Source organism: Dipodomys ordii, unplaced genomic scaffold (assembly GCF_000151885.1).
Source record: "Dipodomys ordii isolate 6190 unplaced genomic scaffold, Dord_2.0 Scaffold19, whole genome shotgun sequence".
Lineage (NCBI taxonomy): Eukaryota > Metazoa > Chordata > Mammalia > Rodentia > Heteromyidae > Dipodomys > Dipodomys ordii.
Genome location: NW_012267235.1, coordinates 15,578,338 through 15,588,745, shown reverse-complemented (window position 1 = coordinate 15,588,745; position 10,408 = coordinate 15,578,338). Strand labels below are relative to the sequence as shown.

The following is a 10,408-nucleotide window of genomic DNA, read 5'->3' as shown; positions in this document are numbered from 1 at the left end:
CCCCCCCCCTAAAAAAAAAAGAAAAAAAAAGAAAAACTAAATGAATACATAAACAGTAAGCCAGCAATACAAAGAATATTAAGAGGAGGATTACAATCTGAAGAAAACAATCAAGATCAGGGATCCACATCAAAGAGATATCACTAGAAGACTAACTTAGTAAGCACAGGAGGAAAGGAAAGAAGAAAAACTTAGGAAAGCAGGAAAAGGACAGGAAACAATGCACCTCTCTATAATAACCAAAAATATTAATGGACTCAATTCACCAATCAAAAGAAAAAGAACTGTAGACTCAATCAGAAAACAAGATTCATCCATTTGTTGTCTTCAAGAGACCCACCTCACAGCCAAACATAAAAACAAACTCCAGGGATGGGAAGGTGGCTCAGTGGTAGGGCGCTTGCCTTGCATGCCTGAGGCCCTGGGTTCGATTCTCCAGCACCACATCAGCAAAAAGAAAAAAGCAGGAAGTGGCACTATGGCTCAAGTGGTAGAGCGCTAGCCTTGAGCTGAAGAGCTGAGGGCAGCGCCCAGGCCCAGAGTTCAGGCCCCACAACCGGACCCACCCCCCCAAAACAAACAAACAAACTCCAAGGGAAGGGATGGAAGAAGATATACCATGCAAATCCCAGCAAGAAGGCAGGAGTTGCCATCCTGATAACTGTCAAAATAAATTTTTCATTAAAATCAATACAAAAAGACAAAGAAGGACACTAGGTATCAATACAGGGAACAATCCAAGAAGAGGATATCACAATTATCAATTTATACTCTCTAAACATTGGTGCTCCCAAATATGTTAAGCAAATACTCTCAGACTTTCAGGAATCAAGCTAGTTCTTAATAACAAAGCATACCGTAGAAATTACTCTAATACATGGAAATTAAACAGCACACTTCTGAGCAACAACTAGGTCACAGAAGAAATTAAAATTCCTACAATTCAATGAAAATGAATATACATCACAAAGAAACCTGTGGGTCCTGGCAAAAGCAGTCCAGGGGGGCAAATTTATTGCTCTCAGTGCACACATCAAGAAAATAGAGACAGACCAAGTAAATAATCTCATGATTCAACTAAAACTGCTAGAAAAGCAAGAAAAAAATTGAACCTAAAGTTACTAGACGGAGCAAGATAACAAAAATAATAGTTGAAATTAATGAAATAGACTTAGAAAACTATAAATTAATAAAAAGCTTTTTTTGAAAAAAATCAATAAAACTGATGGACTTCTGGCAAGATTAACTAATAAAGAAGAGAGGAAACTCAAATCAATAAGATCAGGGATGCCACAGGAAAAATTACAAATACCCAAGACATCCAAACAATTATAAAGAACTATTTCCAGAATCTGTACTTAGGGGCTGGGAAGATGGCTCAATGGTAGAGCGCTTGCCTTGCATGCCTGAGGCCCTGGGTTCGATTCCTCAGCACCACATAAGCAAAAAAAAGAAAAAAAAGCCAGAAGTGGCGCTGTGGCTCAAGTGGTAGAGCACTTGCCTTGAGCTGAAGAGCTGAGGGACAGCGCCCAGGCCCAGAGTTCAGGCCCCACGACCGGACCCAAAAAAACAAAAAAAACAGAATCTGTACTCATTAAGGAAGGAAAACTTAGCAGAAATGGATGAATTTTTAGAGAAATACAAACTGCCCAAACTGAACCAAGAAAAATAAATCAATTAAATAAGCCAATATCTTACACTGAGATAGGAAGCAATCAGAAGTCTTCCAAAGGAAAAGCCCAGGACCAGATGGATTCACTATGGAATTCTTTAAGACTATTAAAGAGGAACTAATACCCTACTCCTCCAACTCTTCCAAGAAATAGAAACAGAGGGAGCAATCCAAACTCATTCTATGAAGCCAATATCACACGTATCCCCAAACCAGGCAAAGATCCAACAAAATAGGAGAACTATAGACCAATCTCTTTGATGAACACAGATGCAAAGCTCCTCAATAAAATTTTAGCCAACAGAATCCAGAAACATATCAAAAAAAATACATTACAGGGCTGGGAAGGTGGCTCAGTGGTAGAGCGCTTGCCTTGCATGCCTGAGGCCCTGGGTTCCATTCCTCAGCACCACATAAGAAAAAAGAAAAGAGCCGGAAGTGGCGCTGTGGCTCAAGTGGTAGAGCGCTACCCGTGAGCTGAAGAGCTGAGGGACAGTGCCCAGGCCCAGAGTTCAGGCCCCACGACCAGATCCAAAACAAAAAAACAAAAAAAAAAAATCATATATTATAATCAAGTAGGCTTCATCCCAGAGATGCAGGGATGATTTAATATATGTAAATCAATAAATGTAGTCCATCACATCAATGGATCCAAGGTCAAGAACCACATGATTATCTCCATTGACATGGAAAAGGCTTTTGATGAAAAACTACATTCATTCATGTTAAAAGCTCTAGAGAGCCGAGCGCTGATGGCTCACACCTGTAATCCTAGCTATTCAGGAGACTAAGATCTGAGGATTGCAGTTTACAGCCAGCCCAGGCAGGAAAGTCCATGAGACTCTTATCTCCAATAAACCACTCAGAAAACCAGAAGTAGTGCTGTGGCTCAAGTGGTAGAGAGCTAGCCTTGAGCTGAAGAGCTCAGCGACAGTGTCCAGGCCCAGAGTTCAAGCCCTATAACCAACCAAAAAAAAAAAAAATGCTCTGGAGAAAACAGGAATAGAAGGAACATTCCTTAAAACAATAAAAGCCATATACAACAGACTGATAGTCAATATTATACTTAACGCGGAAAAACTACAACCAATTCTCCTAAAAACAGGAACAAGGCAAGGATGCCCACTCTCGCCACTCCTCTTCAATATAGATCTGGAATCCTTAGCCAGAGCAATAAGGCAAGCAAAAGACATTAAAGGGATCTACATAGGAAAGGAAGAAGTTAAACTATCCCTTTTTGCAGATGACATGATATTATACCTCAATGATCCCAAAAACTCCACTCCCAAACTCTTAGAACTTATAAACCACTTTGGCAAAGTAGCAGGATACAAAATTAACCCACAAAATTCAGTTGCCTTTCTGTACACCAACAACGTACAAAAGCAGAAAGGGAAATCAAGTAAACAACTCCATTCACAACCTCAAAAAAAATATCTAGGAATTAACCTAATTAAAGATGTAAAGGAAATATTTAGTGAAAACTAGAAAAACCTAAAGAAAGAAATCATAGAGCACACCAGGAAATGGAAAGACCTTCCATGTTCTTGACTAGGCAGAATTAATATAGTGAAAATGACCAAATTCAACTCAATTCCCATTAAAACCCAACAATGTACTTTACTGAAATAGAGAAAACAATCCAAAAATTCATATGGAACAACAAAAGACCTAGAATAGCCAAAGCAATTTTAGGCAAAAAGACAACACAAGAAGGATCACAATATCAGATTTCAAGCTCTACTATAGAGAAATAATAACAGCTTGGTATTGGCACAGAAATAGAGTCAAAGACCGATGGAATAGATTAGAAGATCCAGAAATAAAACCACATACTTACAGTCAGCTGATATTTGACAAAGGAGCCAAAGACATTCAGTGGAAGACACACAGCCTCTTCAACTACTGATGCTGGGAAAACTGGGAGGACACATGAAGAAAACTAAAAGTGGACCCCAGCCTGTCACCATGTACTAATATCAACTCAAAATGGATTAAAGACCTTAATATCAAACCTGAAACTCTGAAACTACTGCAGGACCAAGTAGGAGAGACACTTGAACTTATAGGCACAGGCAGGAACTTCCTGAACAGAGTCCCAGAGTCACAACAAATTGGAGAGAGACTCAACAAATTAGACTACCTTAAATAAAAAGTTTCTGCACAACTAAAGACATAGCAACCAAACTAGAAAAACAACCAACTAACTGGGAAAAAATACTTACCAGCAATATATCAGACAAGGGCCTAATATCCATTATATACAGGAAACTCAAAAAACTAATCCCTCCCAAACCTAACAAACCAATCATTAAATGGGCAAGGGAGCTAAAGATAGATATTTTAGAAGACGAGATAAAAAATGGCAAAGGAACACATGAGGAAATGTTCATCCTCCCTAGTTGTAAAGGAAATGCAAATAAAAACAACCCTGAAATACCACCTTATCCCAGTCAGAATGGCCCACATCCTAAATTCTGCCAACAACAAATGCTAGAGGGGATGTGGAGAAAGAGGAACCCTATTGTGTTGCTGGTGGGAATGTACACTAATACAACCACTTTGGAAAGCAGTCTGGAGGTACCTCAGAAAACTAAATACAGACCTCCCCTATGGCCCAGCCATACCACTCCTAGGCATCTATCCTAACAGGAACCAGGATACAAGGACACATGCACCTCCATGTTCATTGCAGCACTGTTCACAATAGCCAAGATATGGAAACAACCCAGATGCCCCACTACAGATGAATGCATCCAAAAATTGTGGTACCTATATACAATGGAATATTATGCAGCCATTAGAAAGGACAAAATAATGGCATTCCAGGGAAATGGATGTTAAATCCAAAATGCAAGGAGATATGACAAAGTAAACAGGACTGGAGAAACAAAGGGCCTCCACTCAATTTGTCATATCATTACTGACTCCATGTTCTTGACCACAACTGTGGGAAGCTAGGAGGAGGACACAGAATCAGAGGGAAATGGGTAAACATACAACAGAGGGGCCCATCCGCTGCACTGGACATTGATGAAAATGAACGAAGCAACTCAAGGAAAGCGATGGGAAGAAGGGAATGAGAGGCAAAGAGAGAACATCTTACACTAAGCAAAAGGAAAGAAATGTACTTATCACCCGATGTGGAAGAAATAGTTGTACTGTCAAAGCTTATAGAATTCACAAACTTCATAGACCACGATAATAATAATGATAATTTGCCTCATGAAGATTAAAATGCATTTGTGAGTTTAACTAAGTATGACTATCTCACAATACTGTGAAAATTGTAAAACTTATGTAAAATCAATCTCAATAAAAATTATTAAAAATAAATAAAAGATTATATACAGATATATGCATATATTATATAAAATTCACCATGCAAACAGAAGGTAAAACTGGGCAATACTATATAGAGATACAGGGATACAAATTAAATGGTTAGATTCAATTTCTTTTTTCTTTTTTTTGGTCAGGTCGTGGGACCTGAACTCTGGGCCTGGGCACTGTCCCTCAGCTCTTCAGCTCAAGGCTAGCACTCTACCAATTGAGCCACAGCACCACTTCTGGCTTTTTTTCTTTTTCTTATGTGATGCTGAGGAATTGAATCCAGGGCCTCATGCATGCAAGGCAAGCGCTCTACCACTGAGCCACCTTCCCAGCCCTAGATTCAATTTCTTTAAAAAAAGTTTTATATTTAACTTTTCCTAAAAGATATTTTAGATCAGGCTTATTAATACAAATTTAAAACCAAAAATTTAAGTATGCATCTATATATACCTCCCACAAAAACAATTATATAGGAATTGCTAGAAATTGACATTTTTTATGACATTAAAGGAAATCCACACAAAGAGTACATAAGCTGAAGAAAAAAAAAGTTACATTAAAAAAAGAAGAGGGCTAGGATGTAGCTCAGTAGCAAAGAACTTGCCTATAAAGTGCAATGTTCTGGGTTCAATCCCCAGTACCAAACAAAAGAAAACACAAAAAAAGAGAAGAGCAAAGTGTGGTCATGCATGCACAGGAGGCAAAGGCAGAAATTGTAGGACCATCTAAGCAGTCTTTTAAAAAAAAAGGCAAGGGGGCTGGGAAGGTGGCTCAGTGGTAGAGCGCTTGCCTTGCATACATGAGGCCCTGGGTTCGATTCCCCAGCACCACATAAGCAAAAAGAAAAAAGCCAGAAGTGGCACTGTGGCTCAAGTGGTAGAGCGCTAGCCTTGAGCTGAAGAGCTGAGGGACAGCACCCAGGCCCAGAGTTCAGGCCCCACAACCGGACCCAAAAAATTAAAATAAAATAAAAGGCTAAAAGAAAAGGCACTAGGAAGTGAAAAAGGCACTGTTTATACAGGTTTTGTCAATAAAAGAATGTACAAAATGTATTTTAGAAAGATTTCTATCAAAAAGAGTTAAGGCTGGGGATGTAATACATGTCTTGCATTTAATCTATTTTTCCTTTTCTTTTTTCTCTTTGTGCCAGTTTTGGGGCTTGAACTTAGGGCCTAGGCACTATCCCTGAGCTTCTATTGCTCAAAGCCACTGGAGCCACAGCTCCACTTGCAGGGTTTTTTTTGTTTTTTGTTTTTTTTGGTAGTTTATTGGCGTTTCATGGGCTTTCCTGCCTGGGCTGGCTTTAAACCACAATCTTCAGATCTCAATTTGCTGAGTAGCTAGAAGATTACAGGTGTGAGCCACTGGCACCTGGCTCCTGCATTTAGCACTGAAAATTTTTTTTTAAATTACATTGTTTGGTACTTAAGAGTTTTGGTTATTTTAACACTTCACTCATTAACAATGCTAGGTAAATAAGTTATTATCACAATAATTTCTCAGGGATGGTGGCACATGACTGTAATCCTAGCTACTCAGAAAATCAAGGGTGTAGTGTTTTTCACTCAATCTCTAAGTGAAAAATTCTTGTAGGAACTGGATCTGATTATAAGGGTAAAGGAAAAGCCACCAGCTTATCCCTACAAGCCAACTGGCAGTCAATGTGCTAGGTGTGCTGCTCTCTGTCTCCCACTCTTCAAACAGCCCAGTGAATCAGAAAAGATAAGGGAAAGAAGACACTATAGTTAAGATGAAGCAGGATTCAAACTTTGGTATATTCAAGTTCCAAATCAGAGTGATCTGCCAACCACAGCACACACTCTAAAGTTAGCAACCATAAATCTTTCCTCTACCTCCACTGTAATCCACATGCTTATAGGAAATTCATAAATTCAGAGTGAAAGACTGAGTAATCTGAAAACAAACATCAAAAGTGCGTCAACAATTCCTGGTAATGCTTGTAACTAAGCAATTGCCAAAATATTTAATAACATCAGAGAATTCTTTCATCAAGCATAAGAATTTAACTCTGTGAGGGGAAAGGAATATAATTCTAGTTTGTCTTCTCAGTAACTAGTGTTTTTGTTTCCAAAACAAACTTCTCACTCACTACACAGTCTGGGAAAGAACAATTCCTATGTGGTGGAAACTTTCTCTACTGAACACATACCCAGAGCTAAGCACTCAATGGCTCTGTATGTCACAGAGCAGTGCTTGGGAAAATGCATCTGCTCATGACACTAACATGATCTAAGGATTTCCTACCCAGTAATGAGCAAGAATTTCCTCTGTATAAGCCAGCAAATTCAACAGTTGAACACAGGGCATAGAAGGATATTTATATTAAAATCTTGGCTGAAAAAGGGCAAAGCCACAGCTGCAACAGGATCAACATTCAAATACAACATTCTTTCAAAGAGAAGTAACCTGTTAATGGCAACATTATAGCAGAGACAATAAAATATCATAATGCAAGTACTGCAATCAAGCCAGCTACGTTCCTTTATAAAATTAAGTAGGACTGACTTTTCCTTTTCTTTTTTCTTTTTTTTTCTTTTTTTGTCGGTCGTGGTCTTGAGCTCTGGGCCTGGGTGCTGTCCCTCAGCTATTCAGCTCAAGGCTACAGTTCTATCACTTGAGCCACAGAGCCACTTCCAGCATTTTATGTTTATGTGGTGCTGAGGAATCAAACCCAGAGCCTTATGCATACGAAGCAAGCACTCTACCACTGAGCCACATTCCCAGCCTCTTCTTTCTTTCTTTCTCTCTCTTTCTTTCCTTTCTTTTTCTGTCTCTTTTTTTTCTCTCTCTCCCCTTTCATTTCTCTTTCTGAGTCTTTGTCTCTGTCTCTCTTTTATGTGTATTGTGGTACTGGAGCTTGAACTCAGGGTTTGAGTGCTATCCCTGAGCAGAGCCTGTGCTCTAACCCTCACAGTTCTACTTCTGGTTTGGGATTAATTGGAGATAAGAATCTCATGGACTTTTCTGCCCAGGCTTGCTCTGAAGGTTGATCCTCAGATCTCAGCCCCCTGAGTAGCTAGGACTAAAAGCGTGAGGCAATGGCAACCTGACAACATTTTTTTGTCACTGTGGGAGATTAAACTCACAGCCTCCTGCTTGTTAGGTAGGAACTCTACCAGGCTTTGATTTTTTTTTTATATGTTGGAATTCAATTTATTCATGAAATCATCATCCTCTTTCCACAAAAGTATGTGTCAGTCTCAGCTCTCTTGTGAAATGAAAGAGCTTATTTCTTGTTAAAAGAGCTTATACCCCATTAATAGAGCTTATTTCCTGTTAATAGAATTTAAATATACAAGAAGTGGGTACAGATGATAGTTGAGGAATAGACATATGTTTTTTTAGATCTCTAAGATTGCACTGCATAGATGTATTCTTTCTTGAAAGATCTTTCGTGTGTGTGTGTATGTGCGTGCACGCTAAAAATTATAAGTTTAGTGGTGGTCCTAGAGTTTAAATTCAGGGTGTTGGCACTGTCCCTGGGCTTCTTTTGCTCAAGGCTAGAACTCTACCATTTGAGCCATAGCACTCAGCTTCCAGACTTTTGATTTTTGAAAGCCATATAGGAACTCTACCTCTCTATAGATTCTTACTCTGTCAAAAATGACCATGGCAAACTAATGGCAGGATTTGTTTGGAACATATTAATTAATAGGAATATGGGAAGGACAAAAGAAAAAACTAGTCTTTTTTTTTTCCATTTAAAGAGTTACTTCAGGCTGGGGATGTGGCTTAGAGGTAGAGTGCTTGCCTAGCATGCATGAAGCCTTGAGTTTGATTCTTCAGTACCACATAAACAGAAAATGCCAGGAGGGGCACTGTGGTTCAAGTAGTAAGAGGCCTAGCCTTGAGCAAATGAAGCTCAGGGATAGTGCCCTGAGTTCAAGCCCCTGGACTTGCAAGAAAAGAAAAAAAAAGTTACTGGTGGCTCACAACTATAATGCTAGCTACTCAGGAGGCTGAGATCTGAGGATAACAGTTCAAAGCCAGCCGCAGCAGGAGATTTTTTTATCTCAAGTAAACTATCCAAAAAGCCAGAAATGGAGCTGTGGCTCAAGTGGCAGAGTGCTAGCCTTGAGCAAAAGAAGCTTAGAGAGTGCCCAGGCCCTGAATTCAAGCCCCAGAACTAACTGGGGGGCAGAGGTGGGGGGGGCATTAATTAATCTGTGGCTCATGCCTATTATCCTAGCTACTTAGGAGGCTGGGATCTGAAGGAAGGGGTTGAAACCCAGCTTGAGTATGAAAGTCCATGGGATTCTTATCTCCAACTAACCACCAAAAAGCCAGAAGTGGAGCTGTGGCTCAAGTGGAAGAGTGCTAGCCTTGAGAAAAAAAAAAAAAAGTTCAGGGATACCACCCAGGTCCAATTTCCATAATTGGAATAAAATGAAAAGTTAATTCATGTTTGGGGGTGTGAGTCAATGGCAGACCATTGCCTACTACCCCCCAAGTTCCTGAGCACTACAAAATAAACAAAGTTACTCATTATGATTAAAGTATTTCTACTCCAGTTCTAACATTTCTATATTCTTCCCACTATTGACAATAAAATATTATGTATAATTTCACATTAACTTTCATAGAACAAAATACCACCTTGGCACTGTGCCATGACAGAAGGCTAGTCTGAAGGAGAAAACACTGACTCCATGAAGTGCCCTTTGCAGGTTGAATGTCTGTGATTTTAACTTTCCTTACATACATGCACAATAAGAACCTTCCTAGCACTATTCCTAGAAAAGTGATAATAATGAATATAGCCATATCATAATAAATAGCCCCATCAATTGCTTACAAGGCATTCACAGGCCATGTTTCTACCTGTTCCTCCTCAGGTCCTATCAACAACCAAGCACTATCAACAACCAAGCTAACAAGGCACAGTAAATAGGCCTTTAACCCCTCCTCTGACCCAATAATCACAAGTTTTGTTTTTTTGTCAGTTGTGGGGCTTGAATTCTGGGCCTGGGCGCTGTCCCTCAGCTCTTCAGCTCAAAGTGAGCACTCTACCACTTGAGCCACAGCGCCACTTCCAGTTTTGTGAGTGGTTTATTGGAAGTAAGAGTCTCACAGACTTTCCTGCCCAGGCTGGCTTTGAACCATGATTCTCAGATCTCAGCCTCCTGAGTAGCTAGGATTACAGGCATGAGCCACTGACACCTGGCCAATAATTACAAGTTTTAAATCACATAGCTAGTAAATATAGATGCTTTTGGGAAATATGTTGGGAAGCTTTCAAAGACAATATGGATAAAAATAAATTATATAGCAAAATATACAAGCCATGGGCTGGGAAGGTGGCTCAGTGGTAGAGCTCTTGCCTTGCATGCATGAGGCCCTGGGTTCGATTCCCCAGCACCACATAAGCAAAAAGAAAAAAGC

General features: G+C 39.7%; 1 protein-coding gene across 1 annotated transcript in view; it reads right to left on the bottom strand.

Moving 5' to 3' along the window:
* The window catches only part of Ankfy1 (ankyrin repeat and FYVE domain containing 1), an 88,996-nt gene that overhangs the window by 40,295 nt on the left and 38,293 nt on the right, over window positions 1-10,408 (bottom strand). The window lies entirely within an intron of this gene.